This window comes from Hordeum vulgare, chromosome 3H, assembly GCF_904849725.1.
Source record: "Hordeum vulgare subsp. vulgare chromosome 3H, MorexV3_pseudomolecules_assembly, whole genome shotgun sequence".
Classification (NCBI taxonomy): domain Eukaryota; kingdom Viridiplantae; phylum Streptophyta; class Magnoliopsida; order Poales; family Poaceae; genus Hordeum; species Hordeum vulgare.
This window is the reverse complement of record NC_058520.1, coordinates 132655750-132683279: the sequence shown is the minus strand read 5'-3', so window position 1 is coordinate 132683279 and position 27530 is coordinate 132655750. Positions and strand designations below refer to the sequence as shown.

Below are 27530 nucleotides of genomic sequence, written 5' to 3'. Positions count from 1 at the left end.
CAAGTTTGTTGCTAGTCCAAAGAGCCAAAATACTTTATTTGTTATTTCATTTCTTTATTTTGGCTATACATGATTTTGGTGGATGGAGTTGACATGTATCTTATGATTGTGGCCCGTATTTATCTATCGCCCTAAGAATCTATCTAAGTGTGGTCGATGTAATATACTTGCATCGTCTGTAGTCCTATTGGAAACTGAGACATTACCTAGTGTCGAGTGCTTGCATTGTAGCTTGTCAAACCGATGTCATTAAGTACATGTTGCATAGACCAATTCTTAATGGTAGAATTGGCAAATGGGATTATTCTTTTATTGAATATGATTTGGCCTATGAATCTCTCAAATCCATGAAAGGACAAATAGTTGTTAGTTTCATTGTGGAGCATCGGATTAATGACAAGGACAATGTAGATATAAAGTTGTCTCAGTAGTACCATGGAGATTATGTTTTTTCAGTTTGTCGCAATAGCCAAGGTGTTGGTATTGTTCATATATCTCCTCATGGTGCTTTTTTTGAAGCCTCATGTTGCTTAGAATATTTTTGCACAAATAATCAAGCCGAATACGAAGCATTGTTATTCGGCCTAGAAATGTTGCTTGCTATAGGTGGTACACATGTTGACGCTTTTGGTGAATTGTTGTTAGTTGTACAACAAATATCTAGAGTTTTCAATATTTTGATGAATCACTTAATATTTATCTGGATAAATGTCTAGATAGAATTCCAGTTTTGGATTGTTTTAGCATTGCTCATATATCTAGACATGACAATTGGAGAGCGAATGATTTGGCACAAAAAGCATCCGGCTATCATGTTAGTCATGGCATGTTTCATATTTCTGAAAAGCCGATGTCTATCTTTGCCAATATGAGAGAGGTTGAACCAGAACACACAACTTCGGCCACTAACAAAGAATCTAGTAAAGGTGAAAATCTAGACTGGAGGAAGCCCATTATTGATTACTTGTGTGATCCGAGTGAAAGGGTGGAAAGGGTTGTTCGGCGTATGGCTTTCAAATATGTGATGAGGGATGATGACCTTTATCACCGAACAGTTGATGATATTCTTTTGAAATGCTTGGACTAAGACCAATCTAGAATTGCTACGGGAGAGGTACTGATACGTCTCCAACGTATCTATAATTTTTGATGGTTTCATGCTATTATCTTGTCAAACTTTGGATTTTTTGCATGCCTTTTATTTATTTTCTGGGACTAACTTATTAACTCAGTGTCAAGTGCCAGTTCCTGTTTTTTCCAAGTTTTTGACCCCTTTCAGAGGAGATTTTGAAACGGAGTCCAAACGGAAGAAAATCCCCAAAAAGATTTTTTCTGGAACGAAAGAAGATCGGAGGACTTGGGAGCCAAGCTAGAAGAGCCCAGTGGCCCCACAAGCCCACACCCCGCGGCCAGGGGGGCCGTGCCATCCAGGCTTGTGGGCCCCCTGGAGGTCCCCTGACCTAGATCTTGCGCCTATAAATTACCAAATATTCCCAAAAAAATCAAGAGACGATCGAAATTAGTTTTCCGCCGCCGCAAGCTTCTGTCTTCGCAAGATCCCATCTGGGGCACGTCCTGGTGCCCTTCCGGATGGTAGATTCAGACACGGAGGGCTTCCTCATCAACATCATGACCTCTCCGATGATGCATGAGTAGTTCACCATAGACCTACGGGTCCATAGCTAGTAACTAGATGGCTTCTTCTCTCTCTTGGATCTTCAATACAAAGTACACCATGATCTTCATGGAGATCTATCCGATGTAATCTTCTTTTGCGGTGTGTTTGTCGAGGTCCGATGAATTGTGGATTTATGATCAGATTATCTATGAATCTTATTTGAGTTTCTTCTGATTTCTCTTATGCATGATTTCATATCCTTGTAATTCTCTTCGAGTTGTGAGTTTTGTTTGGCCAACTAGATCTATGATTTTTGCAATGGAAGAAGTGCTTGGTTTTGGGTTCATACCGTGCGGTGACCTCACCTAGTGACAGAAGGGGTAGCGAGGCACGTATCATGTTGTTGCCATCAAGGGTAAAAATATGGGGTTTTCATCATTGGTTTGAGATTATCCCTCTACATCATGTCATCTTGCTTAAAGCGTTACTCTGTTCTTCATGAACTCAATAGACTAGTTGCATGCTGGATAGCGGTCGATGTGTGGAGTCATAGTAGTAGATGCAGAAAGTAACGGTCTACTTGTCTCGGACGTGATGCCTATATGCTAGATCATTGCCTTAGATATCGTCATGACTTCGCGAGGTTCTATATATTGCCTGACAGTAATTTGTTCACCCACCATGATATTTGCTATTATGAGAGAAGCCTCTAGTGAACACTATGGCCCCCAGGGTCTACTCCACACCATATTTTCAGCCTTACACTTTTTTACTTCATTGCACTTTCCGCCTTCAGATCTCACTTTGCAAACAATCTTGAAGGGATTGACAACCCCTTTGAAGCGTTGGGTGCAAGCTTGTTTGTGTTTGCGCAGGTACTTTGGACTTGACGAGGCCATCCTTCTGGATCGCTAACCTTGGTTCTCAAACTGAGAGAAATACTTACTGCTCCTGTGCTGCATCGCCCTTTCCTCTTCAAGGGAAAAATTGACGCAAACAAGAGAAGTATCAAGAAGAATTCCTACACGCGAGGGAAGGACTTTTGTTGCCGCAGCAGAAGAATTTCTGGCGCCGTTGTAGGGGAGGAAGATCAAGTCAAGAACCCATCCAAGTAGGTGTCGCAAACTCATCTCTTGCATTTACTTTGTTTGCCAGTTGCCTCTCATTCTCCTCTCCCCCACTTCACCAATTTGCCTTTTTCGTTCGCCTTTTCGTTGGCCCTTTTTCTCGCCCACTTTTTGTTTGCTCGTGTGCTTGCTTGCTTGCTGAAGTCACTATGAACTAAAACACCAAGCTTTGTGACTTCTCGAATACTAATAGTAATGATTTTATTAGTACTCCGATTGCTCCCGCCACTAGTGCGGAGTCATACGAAATCAATGCCGCTTTGCTAAATCTTGTTATGAAAGAGAAATTATCTGGCTTTCCTAGTGAAGATGCCGCATCCCATCTCAATACCTTCATTGAGCTTTGCGATATGCAAAATAAAAAATATGTGGATAATGACGTGATTAAATTTAAGCTTTTTCCTTTCTTGTTGCGAGATCGCGCAAAAACTTGGTTTTCTTCTTTGCCCAAAAATATTATCGATTCTTGGGATAAGTGCAAAGATGCTTATATATCCAAGTATTTTCTGCCGGCTAAGATCATCTCTCTCCGTAATGATATCATGAATTTCAAGCAACTTGATCATGAACATGTTACACAAGCTTGGGAGAGAATGAAATTAATGATTAGAAATTGTCCCGCTCATGGCTTGAGTCTTTGGATGATTATTCAAATCTTTTACGTTGGCTTGAATTTCGCTTCTAGAAATATCTTGGACTCCGCCTCAGGTGCAACGTTCATGGAAATCACGTTAGGAGAAGCCACAGAGCTCTTAGACAACATCATGACGAACTACTCTCAGTGGCACACTGAAAGGTCACCTACTAGTAAGAAGGTACACGCTATAGAAGAAATTAACTCGTTGAGTGCTAAGATGGATGAGTTAATGAATTTGGTTGCTAGTAGAAGTGCTCTTTTGGATCCTAATGATATGCCTTTGTCTTCTTTGATTGAGAGTAGCAACGCTAGCTCGGACGTTAATTTTGTTGGTAGGAATAACTTTGGCAACAACAACGCTATTAGAGGAAACTATGTTCCTAGGCCTTTTCCTAGTAACTCCTCTAATAACTTTGGAAACTCCTAATACAATACCCATGGAAATTAGAATGGATTACCCTCTGATCTAGAGAGTAATATCAAAGACTTCGTCAACTCTCAAAAGATTTTCAATGCGTCCATAGAGGAAAACCTACTCAAAATTGACGATTTGGCTAAGAGCGTCGATAGGATTTCTTGTGATGTTGATGCTTTGGAAGTTAGATGTGCTCCTCCCAAAATCAACATGGATGAAACTTTGAAAGCTATGCGTGTTTCCATGATTGAGAGCCAAGAAAGAACCGCCCAAATTCGTGCTAGACATGAATGGCTTAAAAAGGCGTGTTCTCGTGATGAGAATCATGAAGATCTTAAAGTGCTTGGTGTGAATCCCATTGAATCTTTGTTTTCTTGTGTCAAACCTAATAATTATGGGGCTGGATAGGAATCCAATTTGGTTGAAAAGTGCCCCAAGGATTCAGAGTCCATCTATCTTTATGCTAAAAGCATTAAAAGTGGAGTAGAAGACATTAAAACTTTGAGTAGTAATGAAATTACTACCGTGGATTTCAAGGAATTAAATTATGATAGTTGCTCCTTGATTGAATGCATTTATTTCATGCAATCCATGTTGAACGCTCCACACACTTATAGCCAAAACAAAGCCTTTACCGATCATATCGTCGAAGCTATGATAAAAGCTCTTGAAGAGAAACTTGAATTGGAAGTCTCTATCCCTAGAAAGCTTCATGATGAGTGGGAACCTACCATCAAAATCAAAATCAAAAACTATGAGTGCAATGCTTTGTGTGATTTGGGTGCTAGTGTTTCTGCGATTCCAAAGTCTTTATGTGATATTCCGGGTTTTAATGAGATTAAAGAGTGTTCTGTTAATTTGCATCTTGCTGATTCAACTATCAAGAAACCCATGGGAAGGATCAATGATGTTCTTATTACTGCAAATAGGAACTATGTACCCATGGATTTCATTGTGCTTGACATTGATTGCAATCCTACATGCCCTATTATTCTTGGTAGACCTTTCCTAAGGACTATCGGTGCTATCATCGATATGAAGGAAGGGAATATTAGATTTAAATTTCCTTTAAGGAAGGGCATGGAACACTTTCCTAGAAAGTAAATAAGATTGCCTTATGAATCCATGATGAGGGCTACTTATGGTTTGAGCACCAAAGACGATGATACGTGATTCTGTCGCTACTATGCCTAGCTAAGGGCATTAAACAATAGCGCTTGTTGGGAGGCAATCCAATGAATTTATCTTTTTATTTATGTTTTGTTGCGTCCACACTTTCATAATTCTGTTGTGATTGTGTTTCTTTTGTTTCTTTTTGTGTTTGAGCCAAGCAAAACCTTTATGACTAGTCTTGGTAATGGTTGTTCGATCCTGCTAGAAAAAGACAGAAACTTTTCGCTCACGAGATGATTTTTCATTTTTATTCAGAAAGAGTTTATGAGTTTATTATTTTTTCTGCTTATTTATATGCTTTTTCCCCAAACCGTCGTAAGTTTTCAGATTTTTGGAGGTACCAGAAGTATACGAAGTATACAGATTGCTACAGGCTGGTCCGTTTTTGACAGATTCTGTTTTTTGTTGAGTTGCTTGCTTGTTTTGATGAAACTATGGTTAGTATTGGGGGGTACTAACCATGGAAAAGTGAGATTACAGTATCCCATCATCAATATAGATGGAATTCAAGTTTGCTACAGTACAAAAAGAAGTGGTAGTTTGTTTTCTTGTACGAATGTTATCACAAGTTTCTGTTTAAGTTTTGTGTTGTGAAGTTTTCAAGTTTTGTGTGACGTTCTCATGGACAAAGAGATAAGGAGTGGAAAGAGCTCAATCTTGGGGATGCCCAAGGCACCTCAAGACAAATTCAAGGACACCAAAAAAGCCTAAGCTTGGGGATGCCTCGGGAAGGCATCCCCTCTTTCGTCTTCAATCCATCGGTAACATTACTTGGAGCTATATTTTTATTCACCACTTGATATGTGTTTTGCTTGGAGCATCTTGTATCTTAGGACTCTTTTCTTTTTGTTATGTCACAATCATCCTTGCTACACACCCTTTTGAGAGAGAGAGACATGCACTCACCATGATTTTGGTAGAATGCTCATAGTGCTTCACTTATATCTTTTGAGCTAGATACTTTTTCTCTAGTGCTTCACTTATATCTTTTGAGCTACATACTTTTGCTCTAGTGCTTCACTTATATCTTTAGAGCACGGCGGTGCGTGATTTGGTAGTTGGCTTATGCTATGAAAGTAGTCACAAATGTGCTAGGTACCCAAAGAGGATGCAAAAACCTCCATCTTCATGTGCATTGAATAGAAAGAGAAGTTTTGATTCCTCTCAATTAGTTTTGAGACGTGGATTCGGTAATATTGAGAGTTATGTTAGTAGGGTGTTGTGAATCTAGAGATACTTGTGTTGGAGTTAGTGATTCTCGTAGCATGCACGTATGGTGAACCTCTATGTTAGGAAGTCGGAGCATAATTGATCTATTGATTGTCATCCTTTGTGTTGAGGTCGGGATCACGCGATGGTTAACACCCACCAACCCTTCCCCTCGGAGTATGCGTTTAGCACTTTGTTTCGATTACTAATAAAAACTTTCACAATAAGTAAATGAGTTCTTCATGACTAATGTGAGCCCATGGTATAGATGCACTTTCACCTTCCACCATTGCTAGCCTCTCTAGTGCCGTGCAATTCTCGCCGGTGCACAAACCCACCAAATTCCTTCCTCAAAACAGCCACCATACCTACCTACTATGGCATTTTCATAGCCATTCCGAGATATATTGCCATGCAACTCCCACCGTTCCGTCTCATGACTTGTGCCGTCACTCTCATATTGCCATTGCATGATCATACTAGATCGTTGCACATCCCGGTACACTGCCGGAGGCATCTCCTATGGAGTCATCATCATTGTGATCTTTGAGCTTTGAGTAACTAAAAAGTGTGATGATCATCGTTATTAGAGCATTGTCCCATGTGAGGAAATAAAAAAAAGAGTCCAAACAGCCCAAAAACAACAAAAAGGAGAGAAAAAAAAAAGAGGCCTAAGAGCCCAAATAAAAAAATGAGTGAAAAAGAGAGCAGGGACAATGCTACTATCTTTTTCCACACTTGTGCTTCATGTTAGCACCATGTTCTTCATGACTGAGAGCTTCTTGCTTTGTCACCACCATATGCTAGTGGGAATCTTTGTTTTATAACTTGGCTTGTATATTCCAATGATGGTCTTCCTCAAAATTTCCCTAGGTCTTCATGAGCAAGCAAGTTGGATGCACACCCACTAGTTTTCCTCTTGAGTTTTCACATACTTATAGCTCTAGTGCATCTCTTGTATGGCAATCCCTACTCATTCACATTGATATCTATCAATGGGCATCTTCATAGCCTATTGATACGCCGAGTCAGTGTGACCATCTCCTCCTTTTTGTCTCACAACCACCACCACACTCCATTCCACCTATAGTGTTATATCCATGGCTCGCGCTCATGTATTGCGTGATAGTTATTAAAAGTTTGAGAAAGTAAGAGTGCGAAAACAATTACTTGACCAATTCCGGGGTTGTGCATGATTTACATTAGTTGCGTGCGGATGATGGAGCATAGCCAGACTATATGATTTTGTAGGGATAACTTTATTTGGCCTTGTTATTTTGAAAGTACATGATAACTTTGCTAGTTTTCTTGAAGTATTATTGTTTTCATGTCAATATAAAACTATTGTTTTGAATCTTGCGGATCTAAACGTTCATGCCACGTGAAAGAAGTTGCAAAGGACAACTATGCTAGGTAGCATTCCACATCAAAAATTCATTCTTTATCACTTCCCTACTCGAGTACGAGCAGGAGTTAAGCTTGGGGATGCTTGATACGTCTCCAACGTATCTATAATTTTTGATGGTTTCATGCTATTATCTTGTCAAACTTTGGATATTTTGCATGCCTTTTATTTATTTTCTGGGACTAACTTATTAACTCAGTTCCAAGTGTCAGTTCCTGTTTTTTCCATGTTTTTGACCACTTTCAGAGGAGATTTTGAAACGGAGTCCAAATGGAACAAAATTCCCGAAAAGATTTTTTCTGGAACGGAAGAAGATCGGAGGACTTGGGAGCCAAGCCAGAAGAGCCCCAGGGGCCCCACAAGCCCCCACCCCGCGGCCAGGGGGTCGCGCCATCCAGGCTTGTGGGCCCCCTGGAGGTCCCCTGACCTAGATCTTGCGCCTATAAATTCCCAAATATTCCCAAAAAAATCAAGAAACGACCGCACTTACTTTTCCGCCGCCGCAAGCTTCTGTCTCCGCAAGATCCCATCTGGGGCACGTCCTGGTGCCCTGCAGGAGGGGAGATTCGGACATGGAGGGCTTCTTCATCAACACCATGACCTCTCCGATGATGTGTGAGTAGTTCACCATAGACCTACGGGTCCATAGATAGTAACTAGATGGCTTCTTCTCTCTCTTGGATCTTCAATACGAAGTTCTCCATGATCTTCATGGAGATCTATCCGATGTAATCTTCTTTTGCGGTGTGTTTGTCGAGATCCGATGAATTGTGGATTTATGATCAGATTATCTATGAATCTTATTTGAGTTTCTTCTGATCTCTCTTATGCATGAGTTCATATCCTTGTAATTCTCTTCGAGTTGTGTGTTTTGTTTGGCCAACTAGATCTATGATTCTTGCAATGGGAGAAGTGCTTGGTTTTGGGTTCATACCATGCAGTGACCTCACCAAGTGACAGAAGGGGTAGCGAGGCACGTATCGTGTTGTTGCCATCAAGGGTAGAAAGATGGGGTTTTCATCTTTGGTTTGAGATTATCCCTCTACATCATGTCATCTTGCTTAAAGCGTTACTCTGTTATTCATGAACTCAATACACTAGATGCATGCTGGATAGCGGTCGATGTGTGGAGTAATAGTAGTAGATGCAGAAAGTATCGGTCTACTTGTCTCGGACATGTTGCCTATATGCTAGATCATTGCCTTAGATATCGTCATGACTTTGCGCGGTTCTATCACTTCCTCGACAGTAATTTGTTCACCCACCGTGATATTTGCTATTATGAGAGAAGCCTCTAGTGAACACTATGGCCCCCAGGGTCTACTCCACACCATATTTTCAGCCTTACACTTTTTTACTTCGTTGCACTTTCCGCCTTCAGATCTCACTTTGCAAACAATCTGGAAGGGATTGACAACCCCTTTAAGCGTTGGTTGCAAGCTTGTTTGTGTTTGCACAGGTACTTTGGACTTGACGAGGCCCTCCTTCTGGATCGATACCTTGGTTCTCAAACTGAGGGAAATACTTACTGCTCCTGTGCTGCATCACCCTTTCCTCTTCAAGGAAAAAACCGACGGAAACCAGAGAAGTAACAAGAAGAATTCCTACGCGCCAGGGAAGGACTTTTGTTGCGGCAGCAGGTACATGAAGGTATTTGTAAAACTCATCAGTCGGCTCCGAAGATGAAGTGGTTGTTGCGACGTGCTGGGTTTAATTGGCCGACGAAGATGAACAATTGCTTCAGGTATTATAAACGATGTGAAGCTTGTCAAAAGTTTGGTGATATTCAATTGGCTCCCGCTGCCATGTTACATCATATTGTCAAACTGTGGCCCTTTAGAGGATGGGGTTTAGACTTCATTGGAGAAATTCATCTGTCTTCTTCAAAGGGGCATCGGTTCGTATTGGTGGCAACCGATTACTTCACTAAATGGTCTGAAGAGGTACCTCTCAAAAATATGACACACACAGAGGTAATTGAATTCATAACCGAGCACATTATTCATAGATTCGGCATTCTGCAAACATTGACTACGGATCAAGGTTCATCTTTCGTGTCACATCAAGTTAGAGAATTCGCTGAATCTTATAAGATAAAGTTGCTCAATTCCTCTCCATATTATGCCCAAGCTAATGGACAAGCTGAGTCTAGCAATAAAATATTAATAAAGCTCATAAAAAAGAAGATTGAGTATAATCCAAGGAGATGGCATGAGTTGTTGTCTGAGACTTTGTGGGCACATCGAATATCAAAGCACAGTGCTACAAAAGTAACACCTTATGAGCTAGTATATGGTCAAGAAGCCGTTTTACCAGTGGAAGTTAATTTGAGTGCTTTGTGAATAGCCAAACAAAATGATTTATCGGCGTGGACTTTTATAACTTAATGATGGACAATATTGATGAAGTTTTCGATAAACGTTCGGCTTCTTCAAAGGCCATAGGGAGAGACAAGTTAAGAGTGGCAAGAGGTTATAATAAAATGGTCAAATTGAAAATTTTCAAGTTTGTGATCTCGTGTGGAAAGTGATCCTACCGATTGGTTCAAGAGATAGAAAATTGAGGAAGTGGTCTCGAAACTGGGAAGGTCTTTTTAAGATTGCAAGAGTAGTTCCCGGAAACTCATATTTGGTGGAATCAATTCAAGGGACAATGCTACCTCGAGCTCTCAATGTCAAGTATCTGGAAAAATACCACCCGAGTGTATGTCATGAAGCTTAAGTAAGAAATGGCCAATATATGATTATCGCTGTCGGGAAAATGACACCTATGGGGACCTCCAAGGATCCCTTGATCGTTCGGCGGAGGGAGAGAGGCGGCGCCAAGAGCAGAACTAACGATCAACACCCGCAAGGTCTTTTACCCTGGTTCGGGCCGCTTAGCACGTAAAACCCTGCTCTAGCTTTGTTTGTTGTATTGGGTGCTTACTATAGGGTCACTTGCTACAGTAATTGCCTTTCGGCTGGTGATTGATACGTCTCCAACGTATCTATAATTTTTGATGGTTCCATGCTATTATCTTATCAAACTTTGGATGTTCTGTATGCATTTTATATCTTTTTGGGACTAACTTATTAACTCAGTGCCAAGTGCGAGTTCCTATTTTTTCCTTGTTTTACACCTTTTTTAGAGGAGAATATCAAACGGAGTGCAAACGGAATCAAACCTCCGAAAAGATTTTTTCCGGAACACAAGATACGCAGGGAACTTGAGAACCAAGGCAAAGGCTCCCGGGGGAGGCCACAAGCCCCCTAGCCGCTGCTTGGGGGGCGCGCCTAGTAGTCTTGTGGGCCCACCGTGGTTCCTTTGCCCTACCTCTTCCGCCTATAACTTGCCTAAAAATCTCAAACCACGGGAGAGAGCCACGAAAATACTTTTCCGCCGCCGCAAGCTTCTGTCTCCGCAAGATCCCATCCGGGGACTGTTCTGGTGCCCTGCCGGAGTGGAATTTGGACACGCAGGGCTTCTTCATCAACACCATTGTCTCTCCGATGATGCATGAGTAGTTCACCACAGACCTTCGGGTCCATAGCTAGTAGCTAGATGGCGCCTTCTCTCTCTTGGATCTTCAATACAAAGTTCTCCATGATCTTCATGGAGATCTATCCGATGTAACTTTCTTTTGCGGTGTTTTTGTCAAGATCTGATGAATTGTATATTTTTGATCAGATTATCTATGAATATTATTTGAGTCTCCTCTGATCTCTTATATGCATGATTTCGTATCCTTGTAATTCTATTCGAGTTATGGGTTTCGTTTGGCTAACTTGATCTGTAATTCTTGCAATGGGAGAAGTGATTGGTTTTGGGTTCATACCGTGCGGTGTCCTCACCTAGTGACAGAAGGGGTATCGAGGCACGCATCGTGTTGTTGCCATCAAGGGTAAAAAGATGGGGTTTATATCATATTGCATGAATCTATCCCTCTACATCATGTCATCTTGCTTAAGGTGTTACTCTGTTTGTTATGAACTGAATACACTAGATGCATCACTACTAGGAAAAGGCTTGCTAATGGCACACCTATTTTGGCTACTAATGGCGCACTATAGGTGCGCCACTAGCATCACGCCATTAGATTTTTTTACTAATGGCGCACCACAAGTGCGCCATTAGTATCTGGTATACTAATGGCGCACCAGGAAGTGCGCCATTAGTATTGCTCACGGTGCGCCATTAGTATCTGGTATACTAATGGCGCACTAAGTAGTGCGCCATTAGTATAGATCCCGGTGCGCTATTAGTATAGATCCTGGTGCGCCATTAGTATAGATCCTGGTGCGCCATTAGTATAGATCCTGGTGCGCCATTACTATAGCTTATGGTGCGCCATTAGTATGCCTCCCAGGGCCATATTTACCCATATGCTCTGGCTTACTAATGGCGCACTAGTGTGCTGAGTGATGCGCCACTAGTATGGTGAGTGATGCGCCACTAGTATGGTGAGTGATGCGCCACTAGTATGAATATTAGGTATTTATTTTATTTTTTCTGATATTTGCATAGATTACAAAATATATTATTGCACAGAATATAGATAGCACAACATATAAACAACAGATTTATCGAATACAATAGAAGATTTGTCTCCGAATACAATTCATCATATTAGTCTCTGAATTTAAAATATCGAACAAAGTTAGAACATTACAAGTCTCGAGACCGCGAGTAGCGAGTTTGTCTTCACATTACAAGTTGATATCGACCATCTAAACTACCATCACATAGAAGAGAGCTGCGGTCATCACGATGAGCATAATCGCAATGAAACTGGTCTTCATCCGGTTCCTCCAACGCTCCCTCCTCTCTCCCGCTAGATAGCGCGCGTATCTAACTTACGCCTCTGCCCTTGTGGTGTACCCTTTGTAACTGTTACCGCCGAATCGGTGAACCTGACTCCGACACTCCTCCCAGTCGTCGTAGACTCCCGGAACCTTACCCTTGTACACGACATACGACGGCATCTCTATGCACTAGCCAAACAAAACGTTAGTACCAATTCACAGAGACATACAAGAACTAGCATGAATAACTGACCTTTGAACCATCTTCACATGCTTGTTCCAGCACTACAAGTTGAGCTCCCCAACCAACAAGTGTTATATCACTTCCTTTGCGGATCACCTAAAGTATAAATATTGCATAAATATTTTTGGGTTCCCTCGTCACAAAAACAATATGCGGGATGGAGATATACGCACTTCCGCCTGGGATAAAGGCAGCATATAGTCCCCCTCAGGAACTTCTTCAATAGACAAACGATACAACCACTGTTAAGAGAGGAAAGCTGCTTGTAAGAGCATTCCAAATAATCAATTCAATATTGTCCATCAGCTGTTCTCTTGCGCTTATTCTACCAGATGGATATACCAGATGGATATATACGAGTCTTAACCAACTGAGAAACTTCTTTCAAATTTTTGCTCTACCTTTGGCTCGAAAAAGATGACTGGGTTTGGGTCACGAATGCTGGCCAGCAAAAGTCCCTTGGCCTCACGTGGACTCCGAGATATGACAACCTGAAATAGCATTTTTCTTAGTACTCGCGAAACAAGAACATAAATTTCTGTACACAATTTCAGAAATGTCGTAGAGCGTCAAACAGGAGTACCAGAAAATGATGCTTGATATTGTTATACTACCTGATTTTACAAATAAAAATCTTAGTCAACTAGGCAATGTGGTTTCCACTTGTATCCTAACTATTTACTGTAACTGATTACAAATATTGGCAGAGGGCGTTAGATATACAGACTAACCTTCAGGCCAAGAACATGGCAGAAGAAAGCCTCTGGTGACTGAATGGTAGTGACCACCATGTCCAACAGCTTCATATGGAGATCGAATTGTTAAACCTAGAAAATAAGGGATGACAACTTCACGATGTTTCACTATTAAACAACATGAAAATCAGCATGGGACATGGAACGATCCCTTTCAAAATGGGAAACAGTTATTTTTTCTGCAGGGAAAAATGGTTACCTCCACAGTTAAATTCATTTCCACTTCGGTATCTGAATTTAGCGGCTTCGTTGACAATCTGCATCAGAAGTAGTATGAACAGGTTGGAACAAGACATTGATCAAATTTATATAAATTGAGTCAACTTGACAATGTTCAAGAAATAAAATGGTTTTATAACTGAATGCGACAGTGACAATGCAGAGTCCAGAGTCCACTAAGAAAGTGAAGCTCCAATAATCTCGGGCAACAAGTAGACAAGGTACTTCCATCAACTAAGATAACACAGTAATATAATGCAGTCTATATAGCAACCATTTAAAAGTGTCTCCTGTCCATCAGGAAAGAACTCTTGTAGGTAAAATAATCTTGAATGGAATCAGAGACATACCTGATCAAATGCTGGAAAGATATAATCTGCAAACTGGATTTCAGCAATAGCTCTATTGTCCTGCATGTTGAAGATAAGAAAATAATATGAGGCTTCCATTGCGAAGATGATAGAAGTGAATAGTGATTCCTTCACTTGCAAAAGGTTACTCAGTGACGCAAGATTGTAAGGTTCCCTTACTTTCCAGTGAAAGGTGGATTGTAAGGCTTTTGTTCCATGTAAATATTTTGACTGGAATTAATGATGTATGATAAATTACATATGACATATCCATTCTCCCATCCAAAGGAATCTTTAGGCTCCACAAATTCAAGCGACATAAATCATAATTACTAGTAAGATGTATGTTTCCTAACTGCGGTACTTGCACAAAACTTATTAACAAATTACTATTGGTAAACCAAGGAACCTGAAATGTATTTTTACAAGAAAACTTCAATTTTGTCTTTGACTCACCATTGCTGCTAAGACAATAGCAAATCTGGCAATACCCTGTTTGAGAAGAACTGATCACTGGTCAGAACAGGGCATATAGCATGCGCAAGCACATTTAAGGCATATACAAGTGCACCAAAGTGCATCAAAACACGTCTGAATGTCAGGAAAAAATAATCCAAGAACAAATAATGACAGAACGATAATACACATACATCATGACACATAATTTCAACTCCAACTCTTGTGTAGAGTTTCATAAACAAATCAGGAAAGATAAATCAGACTGTGAATAGTACAAAATTCAGATCTGGTCCATCGTTTTTGTTTCCAGAGTTATGTGTTGGTTTTATAATTTTTCCGAGAACACGTGTAATGCTGAATTAAGGACTTACTGCACTACTACACCTAAGCCATACGAACTTCAGCATAGTGAACTCAAATGTATGTCTGTAGTCAAGCATAGCAGACTGTAAACACTTTTTTTTTCTTTCACATTTTGCTGTAGTGTTGCCGTATACTTAAGCGGGTACGGCAAGTAAAGATGCACCTGTTCACACAATGGCGTATTGAATACTCTCTGTTTCCCGAATCGTTCGGCTAGCCCTGTCGTGCAGCGGAAGACGCCGCCGAAACCCACATCCTCTCCAAAGACGTAAGAGCTGTCAAAATGGAACTCATCTTCAGTTCACTGGATTAACGTTGATAGTCGGACGTATTATTTACAGCAGAAAGGAAATGCCAAATCGTTAGGTGATTCGGAAGGCGATGTGGAGCACCGGCCTCTCCTACGAGCAGGATGTGTGTGCCTCACAGTGGGTCGGTGTCGAGCGGGATGAGGAGCGCCTGGTTGGCGATGGAGGGGGGCGGACCTGCTTGGGCAGGTCCGGGACGGCGGCGACGGCGGAGTATCGGCTATTTACTGGTGTTGCGCTGCAGGGGCAGAGGAAGGGGCGCCGGCGGTGGAGAGGACGAGGACGGCGTGGGTCTTGCAGGGGGACTTGAGGTGGCGGCCGAGACGGTGAGGTCGGGTAGGTGGTGGCCCTCCGCGGCGGCGGAGCTAGGGTTCGGGGAGACGGCGCGCGCTGCTGGGCGGTGTGGAAAGGGGGTAGGGGGGAGGCCGCGAGAGAAGAGATGAGGGCGCGAGGGCAGCCGGCTTAGGAATGGCGCACCCCGAGCGGTGCGCCATTAGAATGTTTTTTATATAGTAATGGCGCATGTATATGAGGTGCGCCTTCTCTATGTTGTTAACCTCCGAAGTAGTAGCGCAGTGGTGCGTGGGTTTTGCCTCCTAGCAGGAGGTGGCGGGTTCGAATCCTCTTCCCCCCTCTTTTTTTCCTTTTTTTGGACGGCACTACTAGTTGTCCTGTGTTTAGTTGTGTCCATCTTTAATTCACTACTAGTTGTCCAGTGTTTAGTTGTGTCCATCTTTTTTTTCCTTTTTTTTGGACGGCACTACTAATTGTCAACTATTTTTACATCTTAGTTGTCCAGTGTTTAGTTGTGTCCATCTTTAATTCATGTAGCTTGTTAAAAAAAATCACATACTAGTACATGTCATTTGTATTTTGCCGAGTTGCCATTTTATTTATATAGCTTGCCAAAATAATTATACCGAATTATCATAATTATATGTTGTACTTGCTTACTTGATTAATTATGTTTAAAAAATACATATTTAGTCATATGAAAAATACCTAGCTATCAGGTTTCAACCTTTGTAATCCTAACAAGTAGATGCCTATGAATAGGAGTTGAATCTTGTGAATAGGTGTTCCAGTGGTAAGTATGCCGACGGCGGCGGCGGTGGAGCGGAGGAGGGTGCGTGGGGTGCTCGGCGGCGAGGGGGATCTTGCGAGGGGTGATAGCGATCGAGATGGAGGGGATCGAGATCGAGTGTCCGCATGAATATTCAATATTTTTTCATATTGAATATGAAAAAATATCATCAAATTTGAAAATCTCAAAATACAATCGAGAAATGAAGGCTACAATTTAAATACAATCGATCTTAGCTAGCTATTTGTTCACAATCTTCTTGCCCTTATTTTTCGTAAATGGAGTTCTCTTGAACGGATGTCCTTTAGGTAGGGTGGTCCTGCTTCTTCTTGTGGTGTATGCTGGTACTTCATCATCGTCGTCATGTTCCATCTTCGGGCCGCGGTACTTGTCGAAGTCTTGCTCATTGGCTACTCCATCCATTTCGATGATCTTCCTTTTTCCTCTCCTCACAACAACACGACTGGGCTTTGGCGGGTCGGTAATGAAGAAGCATTGGTCCACTTGGGAAGGCAGTACCCATGGCTCATTTTTCGCGGTGAAGTTTGCGCCCGCGGTCTTGGATTTGGCTTCGGGTATAATCATGGTGGTGAAATACCGGTCTTCTTTTATGACGCTCATGGCCCATCTGACACGGAACATCGGGACCATCTCTCCAGCGTAGCTCAGCTCCCAGATCTCCTCGATCCTTCCGTAGTATCTGTCCTTGTCGTTACCGGTGCAGGATTCCATCGTTACCCCGGAGTTCTGATAACCATCGCTCTTCATGTCCTTTCCCTCGATGTAGAATGTGTAGCCGTTGATATCGTACGCCTCATATGTCATCAGGTTGTGCTCGGCGCCCTGTGACAAGGCGAATATGAGTTGTTCTTCCGCGGAAGAATCCTCATGTAAAGGGTACGACAGAAGCTTCTGCTTGAACCAACACGTGAAACATGAGTTGTGCTCTTTGATTATATCTCCGTCCGTCCTCTGTTGGCCTCGGTCATTGTACGTCTTCTCAATAAAGGTTTTGTGCTCTACGACCCAAGGATCGACCACGTCTATGTGTTGTAGCGCGACTAGGTTTGCTCTTTCAAAGTCGGCGAGTCGACCCTCGAAGTCGACATGCATTTCGCGGCGACCCTCACGGTGACCCCATCCAGCGAGCCTGCCGAGGTGCCTGTTGACGGGCAGACCAATGGAGTTCTTGATGCCTAGATAATTCGTGCAGTAGGAGATGCACTCTTCGGTCAGAAAGCCCCTGGCTATGCTTCCCTCTGGACGTGACATGTTGCGAACGTATCCTTTGATGACACCATTCATCCTTTCGAACGGCATCATGTCGTGCAGGAACGTCGGCCCGAGTTGGATGATATCCTCCACGATATGGACCAGCAGATGCACCATAACGTCGAAGAATGCGGGCGGGAAGTACATCTCAAGCTCTTGCGTTATCCGTCTTCTTGAGAAGCAGCTCTTGAATACGAGGGTCCTGCACCCAGGCCATCGACGGTCCATCGTCGTCTGCTCCGGCATCTTCATCTTCGTGATCATGCCCTTCGTCTGCTCCGGCATCTTCCTCATCATCATGTCCGGCATATTCTACATGATGACTGTGTCCTGGAGATTCTTCGTCTTCTCGCCCGCCCTCGTCGCGGTTGTCTTGCTCATGCCCTTCCTCATTTCTTTCCCGGTCCCCATGGACGACTTCATACTCATCTTCATCACCTTGCCACCGATAGCCATCCATGAAACCACGCAAGAGTAGGTGGTCCCGCACCTTTACGAAATCCGGGTCCATAAGGCTCTTCAGCTTGCATCTTCGACACGGATATCTTATCTCCGTCTCGTTCTTTTGAAGCATCTCGGCCTTCGCGGAGCTCAAAAACCTATTCACGATGCCTTCGGTCATCGTGCGGACCATGGTCGCCTGCGGGGTAGAGCAAAACGATATTTTAGAACCAAAATTTTTTTGGCATGACTTTTCCTAAAAATAGGACAAAAAAGAATGCATAGTGCCAAATTCTCGCCGAAACGGAAATGAATCAACATTCCGGGAAAATATTGGCAACTATCGCATTTCAAATACCGGTACCTGCAAACACAAACATATATGCAACACCACAAACATATGCAACACCACAAACATACGTAGATCTAGCTAGGCCATAAAAAGTGCATGTTCACGTTGTTGGAGGGAGAAACAAGTAAATCTACAACATAAAAGCTTTCCCCTTACTTACCTATAAAAAAAAGGTAATTTAACCACTTCATTTGGGTGAATCTATGATGAAAATGAGGTGAGGAGGAGGAGGCACCCGAGACAAGCTTGGAGGAGGAGGTGGAGAGAATGAAAGTGGGGAAAGTGAGTGTGGTAGGTGGCTGTCCAAAATATCTAGCTGGTCCCAGGTTACTAATGGCGCACCACCTACATATGCACCTCCTCTGGTGCGCCATGAATAGTTCTGCAAAAAAAAAGTAGTGGCGCACCACCAACAGATGCGCCATTAGTAACACTGGTTACTGATGGCGCACTAGCTGTGGTGCGCCATTAGTAGTTTGCGAAAAAAAACCCAAAAAAATTATAGTAGTGGCGCACTACTAAGAGATGCGCCATTAGTAACCCTGGTTACTAATGGCGCACCAGCTGCTGGTGCGCCATTAGTAGTTTTGCAAAAAAATAAAAATAAAAAAATATAGTAGTGGCGCACCGAGTGTGTGGTGCGCCATTAGTATCCATCACACTAATGGCACACCTCACATGGTGCGCCACTATTATATAGTAGTGGCGCACTGCTTGTGTGGTGCGCCATTAGTATCTATATCATCTATAGCCCTTTTCCTAGTAGTGCATGCTGGATAGCGGTCGATGTGTGGAGTAATAGTAGTAGATGCAGAAAGTATCGGTCTACTTGTCATGATGCCTATATGTATGATCATTGCCTTAGATATCGTCATGACTTTGCGCGGTTCTATCAATTGCTCGACAGTAATTCGTTCACCCACCGTAATATTTTCTACCATGAGAGAAGCCTCTAGTGAACACTATGGCCCCCGGGTCTACTTCACGTCATATTTTCAGCCCTACACTTTTACTTTGTTGCACTTTCCGCCTTCAGATCTCATCTTGCAATCCATCATGAAGGGATTGACAACCCCTTTGTAGCGTTCGGTGCAAGTTTGCTATTTTTGCGCAGGTACTTTGGAGACTTGCCTTGATACTCCTACTGGATTGATACCTTGGTTCTCAAACTGAGGGAAATACTTACTGTTACTGGGATGCATCACGCTTTCCTCTTCAAGGGAAAAACAAACGCAAGCTCAAGAGGTAGCAAGAAGAATTTCTGGCGCCGTTATTGGGGAGCATCAGGTCAAGAATAGTCTTCCTCCAACGTGTCAATTTATGGCACCGGGGACTATTCTAAGTGAAGCTTATCCAAGTAACTGTCGCAAACTCATCTCTTGCATTTACTTTTTTTGCCTCACATTTTCCTCTCCCCCACTTCTGAAAACCAAAAATTTACAAAAAATATTTGCCTTTTTCGTTCGCCCTTTTCTTTCTCTTTCTTTCTGTTCGCTTGTGTGCTTGTCTGCTTCCTGAAGTCACCATGACAGAAAACAACAAACTTTGTAACTTCTCAATTACTAATAATAATGATTTTATTAGTACTCCGATTGCTCCCGCCACTAGTGCGGAATCATATGAAATCAATGCTGCTTTGCTGAATCTTGTTATGAAAGAACAATTTTCTGGCCTTCCTAGTGAAGATGCCGCATCCCATCTTAATACCTTCACTGAGTTATGCGATATGCAAAAGAAGAAAGATGTGTATAATGATGTGATAAAATTGAAGCTATTTCTGTTCTCATTGCGAGATCGAGCAAAAACTTGGTTTTCATCTTTACCCAAAAATAGCATTGATTCTTGGAACAAGTGTAAAGATGCTTATATATCCAAGTATTTTCCACCGGCTAAGATTATCTCTCTCCATAATGATATCATGAATTTTAAGCAACTAGATCATGAACATGTTGCACAATCTTGGGAGAGAATGAAATTTATGATTAGAAATTCTCCCGCTCATGGCTTGAGTCTTTGGATGATTATACAAATCTTCTACGCTGGTTTGAATTTTGCTTCTAGAAATATCCTTGATTCCACCTCCGGTGGAACTTTCATGGAAATCACATTAGGAGAAGCCACCAAACTCCTAGACAATATCATGACAAACTATTCTCAATGGCACACTGAAAGGTCACCTACTAGTAAAAAAGTGCATGATATAGAAGAAATTAACTCTTTGAGTGCTAAGATGGATGAGTTAATGAAATTGTTTGCTAGTAAAGGTGTTCCTTTAGATCCAAATGATATGCCCTTGTCTTCCTTGATTGAGTAGCAATGAGAGCTTGGATGTTAATTTTGTTGGTAGGAATAATTTTGGCAACAACAATTCTTTTAGAGGTAACTATATTCCTAGGCCTTTTCCTAGGAATCCCTCTAATAACTTTGGCAACTCCTACAAGAATGCTCATGGAAATTACAATAAATTACCCTCTGGTCTAGAGAGTAATATTAAAGAGTTTATCAACTCGCAAAAGATTTTAAGTGCATCCATAGAAGAAAAACTGCTCAAAATTGATGACTTGGCTAGGACCGTTGATAGAATGTCTCTTGATATTGATGCTTTGAAATCGAGATGTGCTCCTCCCAAGATCAATATGGATGAAACTTTGAAAGGTATGCGTGTTTCCATGAATGAGAGTAAAGAAAGAACCACCCAAATTCGTGCTAGACATGAATGGCTTAAAAAGGCGTGTTCTCGTGATGAGAATCACGAAGATCTTAGAGTGTTTGGTGTGACTCCCATTGAATCCATGTTTTTAATGTCAAACCTAACGATGATGGGGCTGGATATGAATCCACTTTGGTTGAGAAACGCCCCAATGATTCAAGGTCTATCTATCTTGATGCTAAAAGCATTGAAAGTGGAGTAGAGGATATCAAAACTTTGAGTAGTAATGAAATTACTACTTTGGATTTCAAGGAATTCAATTATGATAGTTTCTCTTTGATTGAATTTATTTCCTTGATGCAATTCATGCTAAACTCTCCACATCCTTATAGCCAAAACAAGGCCTTTACCGATCATATCGTCGATGCTATGATGAAATATCTTGAAGAGAAACTTGAATTGGAAGTTTCTATTCCTAGAAAACTTCATGATGATTGGGAAACTACTATCAAAATCAAGATCAAAAACTATGAATGCAATGCTATGTGAGATTTGGGTGCTGTTGTTTCCGCTATTCCAAAGTCTTTATGTGATGTTCTAGGCTTCAATGAGATTGATGAGTGCTCTCTTAATTTGCATCTTGCAGATTCTACTGTTAAGAAACCTATGGGAAGGCTCAGTGATGTTCTTATTATTGCAAATAGGAACTATGTAACCGTAGATTTCATTGTGCTTGATATTGATTGCAATCCGACATGTCCTATCATTCTTGGTAGACCTTTCCTAAGGACTATTGGTGTTGTCATCGATATGAAGGAAGGGAATATTAGATTTCAATTTCCATTAAAGAAGGGCATGGAACATTTTCCTAGAAAGAAAATAAGATTGCCTTATGAATCCATGATGAGGGCTACTTATGGTTTGAGTACCAAAGACGACGATACGTGATTCTGTCGCCTTATGCCTAGCTAAGGGCGTTAAACAATAGCGCTTGTTGGGAGGCAACCCAATGAATTTATATTTGCTTTTTGCATTCTGTTTTGTTGTGTCCACACCGTAATAATTTTGTTATGATTTTTTTCTGTTTCTTTTTGTGTTTGTGCCAAGTAAAACCTTTATGACTAGTTTTGGTGATGGTTGTTTGATCTTGCTGGAAAAGACAGAAACTATGCGCTCACGAAATTATTTTTAATTCCTATCCAGAAAGAGCTTTTGAGTTGATTCTTTTTGCTTCTGGTCGATATGCCAAATTCCCAAATTGTCATAATTGTTCAAAAAAATTGAGATACCAGAAGTATACGAAGTATACAGATTGCTACAGACTGGTCTATTTTTGACAGATTCTGTTTTTTTGGGGTGTTGATTGCTTAATTTGATGAAACTATGGATAGTATCATGGGGTACTAGCCATGGAAAAGTGAGAATACAATAATAGAACAACAATATAAATAGAAATAAAGTTTTCTACAGTACCTAAAGAGGTGGTAGTTTGTTTTCTTATGCTAATGATATCACGAGTTTCTGTTTAAATTTCGTGTTGTGAAGTTTTCGAGTTTTGGGTGATGTTCTCATGGACAATGGGATAAAGAGTGGAAACAGCTCAAGCTTGGGGATGCCCAACACATCCCAAGCCAAATTCAAGGACACCAAAAATCCTAAGCTTGGGGATGCCTGATACGTCCATTTTGCATCATGCTTTCATGTTGATATTTATTGCTTTATGGGCTGTTATATTACTTTGTGGTACCATATTTATGCCTTTTCTCTCTTATTTTGCAAGGTTTATTTGAAGAGGGGGAATTCAGGCAGCTGGGATTATGGACTCGAAAAGGAGCAAATCTTAGTCCACTATTCTGCACAGCTCCAAATGCCCTGAAAATTTACGTGGAACTTTTTGGGATTATGTAAAAAATACTGGGCGAAAGAAGTACCAGAGGGGAGCTACCAGGGCGCCACAAGCCTGGTAGGCACCACCACCCCCCTGGTTGCGGCTGGCATGCTTGTGGGTTCCCTGACGGCCCACTGCCCCCCCCCCTCTTTTTCTATATGAAGGGTTTCGTTCCAGAAAAAATCAATGGTGAGCTTTTTCATGGTTTCGCCGCCGCCACGAGGCGGAACTTGAGCAGATCCAATCTAGAGCTCCGGCAGGACGATCCGGCCGGGGAAACTTCCCTCCCAGAGGGGGAAATCATCGCCATCATCATCACCAACACTCGTCTCGTCGGAGGGGAGGCATCTTCATCAACATCTTCATTAGCACCATCTCCTCTCCAATCCCTAGTTCATCTCTTGTAACCAATCTCCGTCTCACGACTCCGATTGGTACTTGTAAGGTTACTAGTAGTGTTGATTACTCTTTGTAGTTGATGCTAGTTGGAATACTTGGTGGAAGAGTTTATGTTCAGATCCTTGATGCTATTCATTACACCTCTGATCATGATTATGATTATGCTTTGTGAGTAGTTACTTTTGTTCCTGAGGACATGGGATAAGTCATGCTGATAATAGTCATGTGAATTTGATATTCGTTCGGTATTTTGATATCTTGTATGTTGTGTTTTCCTCTAGTGGTGTTATGTGAACATCGACTACATAACACTTCACCATACTTGGGCCTAGAGGAAGGCATTGGGGAGTAGTAAGTAGATGATGGGTTGCTGGAGTGACAGAAGCTTAAACCCCAGTCTATGCGTTGTTTCGTAAGGGGCCGATTTGGATCCACTAGTTTAATGCTATGGTTAGACGTTGTCTTAATTCTTCTTTCGTAGTTGCAGATGCTTGCGAGAGGGGTTAGTCATAAGTGGGATGCTTGTCCAAGTAAGGGAAGTACCCAAGCGCCGGTCCACCCACATATCAGACTATCAAAGTAACGAACGCGAATCATATGAACATGATGAAACTAGCATGACAGAAATTCCCGTGTGTCCTCGGGAGCGTTTTTCCTCCTATAAGACATTGTTCAGGCTTGTCCCTTGCTGCAAAAGGGATTGGGCCACTTGCTGCACCGTTGCTACTACTTGTTACATGTTACTTTGCGCTTGCTACGTTTCACCTCACTACACCTTCACTTGTTACCGCTACTTTCAGTGCTTGCAGTTATTACTTTGCTGAAAACTGTTTACGAGAGCCTTCTGCTCCTCGTTGGGTTCAACACTCTTACTTATCGAAAGGACTACAATTGATCCTATATACTTTTAGGTCATCAAGACTCTTTTCTGGCGCCGTTGCCGGGGAGTGAAGTGCCTTTGGTAAGTGGAAATTGGTAAGGAAACATTTATATACTGTGCTGAATTTTTTTTTCACTTGTCACTATGGAAACTGTTCCTTTGAGGAGTTTGTTCGGGGTATCTTCACCACGAACGGAAGCACGAGGAGTTGTTCCTCAACCTGAGGTACCTACTGAAAATATCTTTTATGAAATTCCTTCGGATATGCTTGAGAAACTGCTGGCTAATCCTTTTACACGAGATGGATCTTCATATCCAGACTTACATCTGATCTATGTAGATGAAGTTTGTGGTCTATTTAAGCTTGCAGGTTTGCCCGAGGATTAGATAAAGAAGAAAGTCTTTCCTTTATCTTTGAAGGATAAGGCATTGACATGGTATAGGCTATGTGATGATACTGGATCATGGGACTACAATCGGTTGAAATTGGAATTTCATCAAAAGTTTTATCCTATGGATTTAGTACATCGTGATCGGAACTTTATTTATAACTTTTGGCCTCGTGACAGGGAAATCATAGCTCAAGCTTGGGGGAGGCTTACATCAATGCTATATTCATACCCCAATCATGAGCTCTCGAGAGAAATCATCACTCAAAACTTTTATGCTCGACTTTCTCATGAAGATCGTACCATGCTTGACACTTCTTGTACCGGTTCTTTTATGAAGAAGGATATTGACCACAAGTGGAATTTATTGGAAAGAATCAAACGTAACTCTGAATATTGGGAGCTGGAGGAAGGTAAGGAATCAGTTATGAATTTCTAGTTTGATTGCGTTAAATCTTTTGTTGAGACAAACACTTCTAGAGATTTTAGCGCTAAGTATGGACTTGACTCTGAGATAGTAGCTTCTCTATGTGAATCTTTTGTTGCCCATGTTGATCTTCCCAGAGATAAGTGGTTTAAGTATCATCCTCCTCTAGAAAGCAACATAGTCAAAACCAATCTAGTTGAGGAGAAAGTCATTGCTTTTAGTGATCCTGTTGTTCCTTGTGCCTACACTGAGAAACCACCATACCCTGCTAGGACAAAGGATTATTCTAAAGCTCCAACTGTGATACGTAGGGGTTACATTAGACCACTTGCACCCCATAAGGAGATTAGAGTTGAACCTAGTGTTGCTACTATCAAAGATCTCTTAACCAAAGTCGTAGACGGGCATGTTATCAAATTCTGGGAGGACTCTGCTAGAATTGCTAAACCTCATGCGAAAGACAAATACGGACCTGTAGTTGGCCTGCCCGTTGTTTCTGTCAAGATAGGAGATCACTGTTACCATGGTTTATGTGACATGGGAGCTAGTGTTAGTGCAATACCCCGTTCCTTATATGATGAAATCAAAGATGAGATTGCACTTGCTGAGCTAGAACATATTGATGTCACTATTACGCTAGCTAATAGAGACACTATCTGCCCTCTGGGAATTGTGAGAGACGTAGAAGTCATGTGTCGTAAGACGAAGTATCCTACTGCTTTCCCCATCCTTGGTACTGCACAAGATAGCTTTTATCCCGTCATATTTGGTAGACCCTTTCTCAACACTGTCAATGCTCACATTGATTGCATTAAGCAGACCGTCACTGTTAGTTTCGAGGGTGTGTCTCATGAATTTAACTTCTCAAAGTTTGGAAGACAACCCTATGAAAAAGAGTCGTCTGGTAGGGATGAAATCATTGCTCTTGCCTCTATTGCCGTACCTCCTATGGATCCTTTAGAGCAATATCTGCTTGAGCATGAAAATGATATGCATATAGAGGAAAGAGATGAGATAGATAAAATTGTCTTAGAACAATATCCTATTCTCAAGAATAATCTGCCTATTGAACTGCTTGGGGATCCTCCCCCACCAAAGGGTGATCCTATGTTCGAGCTTAAACAGTTGCCTGATACTCTTAAGTATGCCTATCTTGATGAGAAGTAGATATATCCTGTTATTATTAGTGCTCTCCTCTTAGAGCACGGAGAGAAGAAGTTACTAAAAACTCTGAGGAAGCACCGCGTTGCTATTGGATATACTCTTGATGATCTTAAGGGTATTAGTCCCACTCTATGTCAGCACAAGACTAAAACCGATCCTGATTCTAAACCAGTTGCTGATCATCAAAGGGGATTAAATCCTAATATGAAAGAGGTCGTTAGAAATGAAATATTAAAGCTTCTAGAAGTAGGAATCATTTATCCTGTTGCTCATAGTGATTGGGTAAGTCCAGTACATTGCGTACCTAAGAAGGGAGGTATCACCGTCGTTCCAAATGATAAGGATGAAATAATCCCACAATATTACTGGCTATAGGATGGTGATAGACTTCCGGAAACTGAACAAGGCAACCTGGAAAGATCATTATCATTTGTCGTTTATCGACCAAATGCTAGAAAGGCTATCAAAACACACACACTTCTGCTTTCTAGACGGTTATTCAGGTTTCTCGCAAATACCTGTTGCACAACCTGATCAGGAGAAAACCACTTTCACCTGCCCCTTCGGTACCTTTGCTTATAGACGTATGCCTTTTGGCTTATGCAATGCACCTGCCACCTTTCAAAGTTGTATGATGGTTGTATTCTCTGACTTTTGTGAAAAGATTGTGAAGGTTTTCATGGATGACTTCTCCGTTTACGGGTCTTCCTTTGATGATTGCCTCGACAACCTTGATCGAGTCTTACAGAGATACGAAGATACCAACCTCGTCTCGAATTGGGAGAAGTGCCACTTTATGGTAAATGAAGGTATCGTTTTAGGACACAAAATTTCTGAAAGAGGCATTGAAGTTGATAAGGCTAAGGTTGATGCAATTGAGAAAATGCCTTGCCCGACAGATATCAGAGGTATACGAAGTTTCCTAGGTCATGATGGTTTCTATAGAAGGTTCACTAAAGACTTCTCTAAGATTTCTAGGCCTCTTACCAACCTCTTGCAGAAGGATGTTCCTTTTGTTTTTGATGAGTATTGTGAGGAAGCTTTTGAAATACTTAAGAAGGCTTTGATAACCGCACCTATTGTTCAACCACCTGACTGGAACTTGCCCTTTGAAATCATGTGCGATGCTAGTGATTATGCTGTTGGTGCTGTTCTAGGACAAAGAGTTGACAAGAAGTTGAATGTCATTCACTACTCTAGTAAAACTCTAGACAGTGCCCAAAGAAACTATGCCACTACAGAAAAGGAATTTTTAGCAGTCGTGTTTGCATGTGAAAAGTTCAGATCTTATATAGTTGATTCTAAAGTCACTATTCACTCCGATCATGCTGCTATTAAGTACCTTATAGAGAAGAAGGACGCTAAGCCGAGGCTGATCAAATGGGTTCTCCTGCTACAGGAATTTGATTTGCACGTCGTTGATTGAAAGGGTGCTGATAACCCTGTAGCAGATAACTTGTCTGGGCTAGAGAATGTCCTTGATGACCCATGACCTATTGATGACAGCTTTCCTGATGA

General features: G+C 41.7%; 1 pseudogene; it reads right to left on the bottom strand.

The window, feature by feature from the left end:
- Positions 1-12524: 12524 nt before the first annotated feature.
- The window catches only part of LOC123441572, a 57052-nt pseudogene continuing 42046 nt past the window's right edge, over positions 12525-27530 (bottom strand).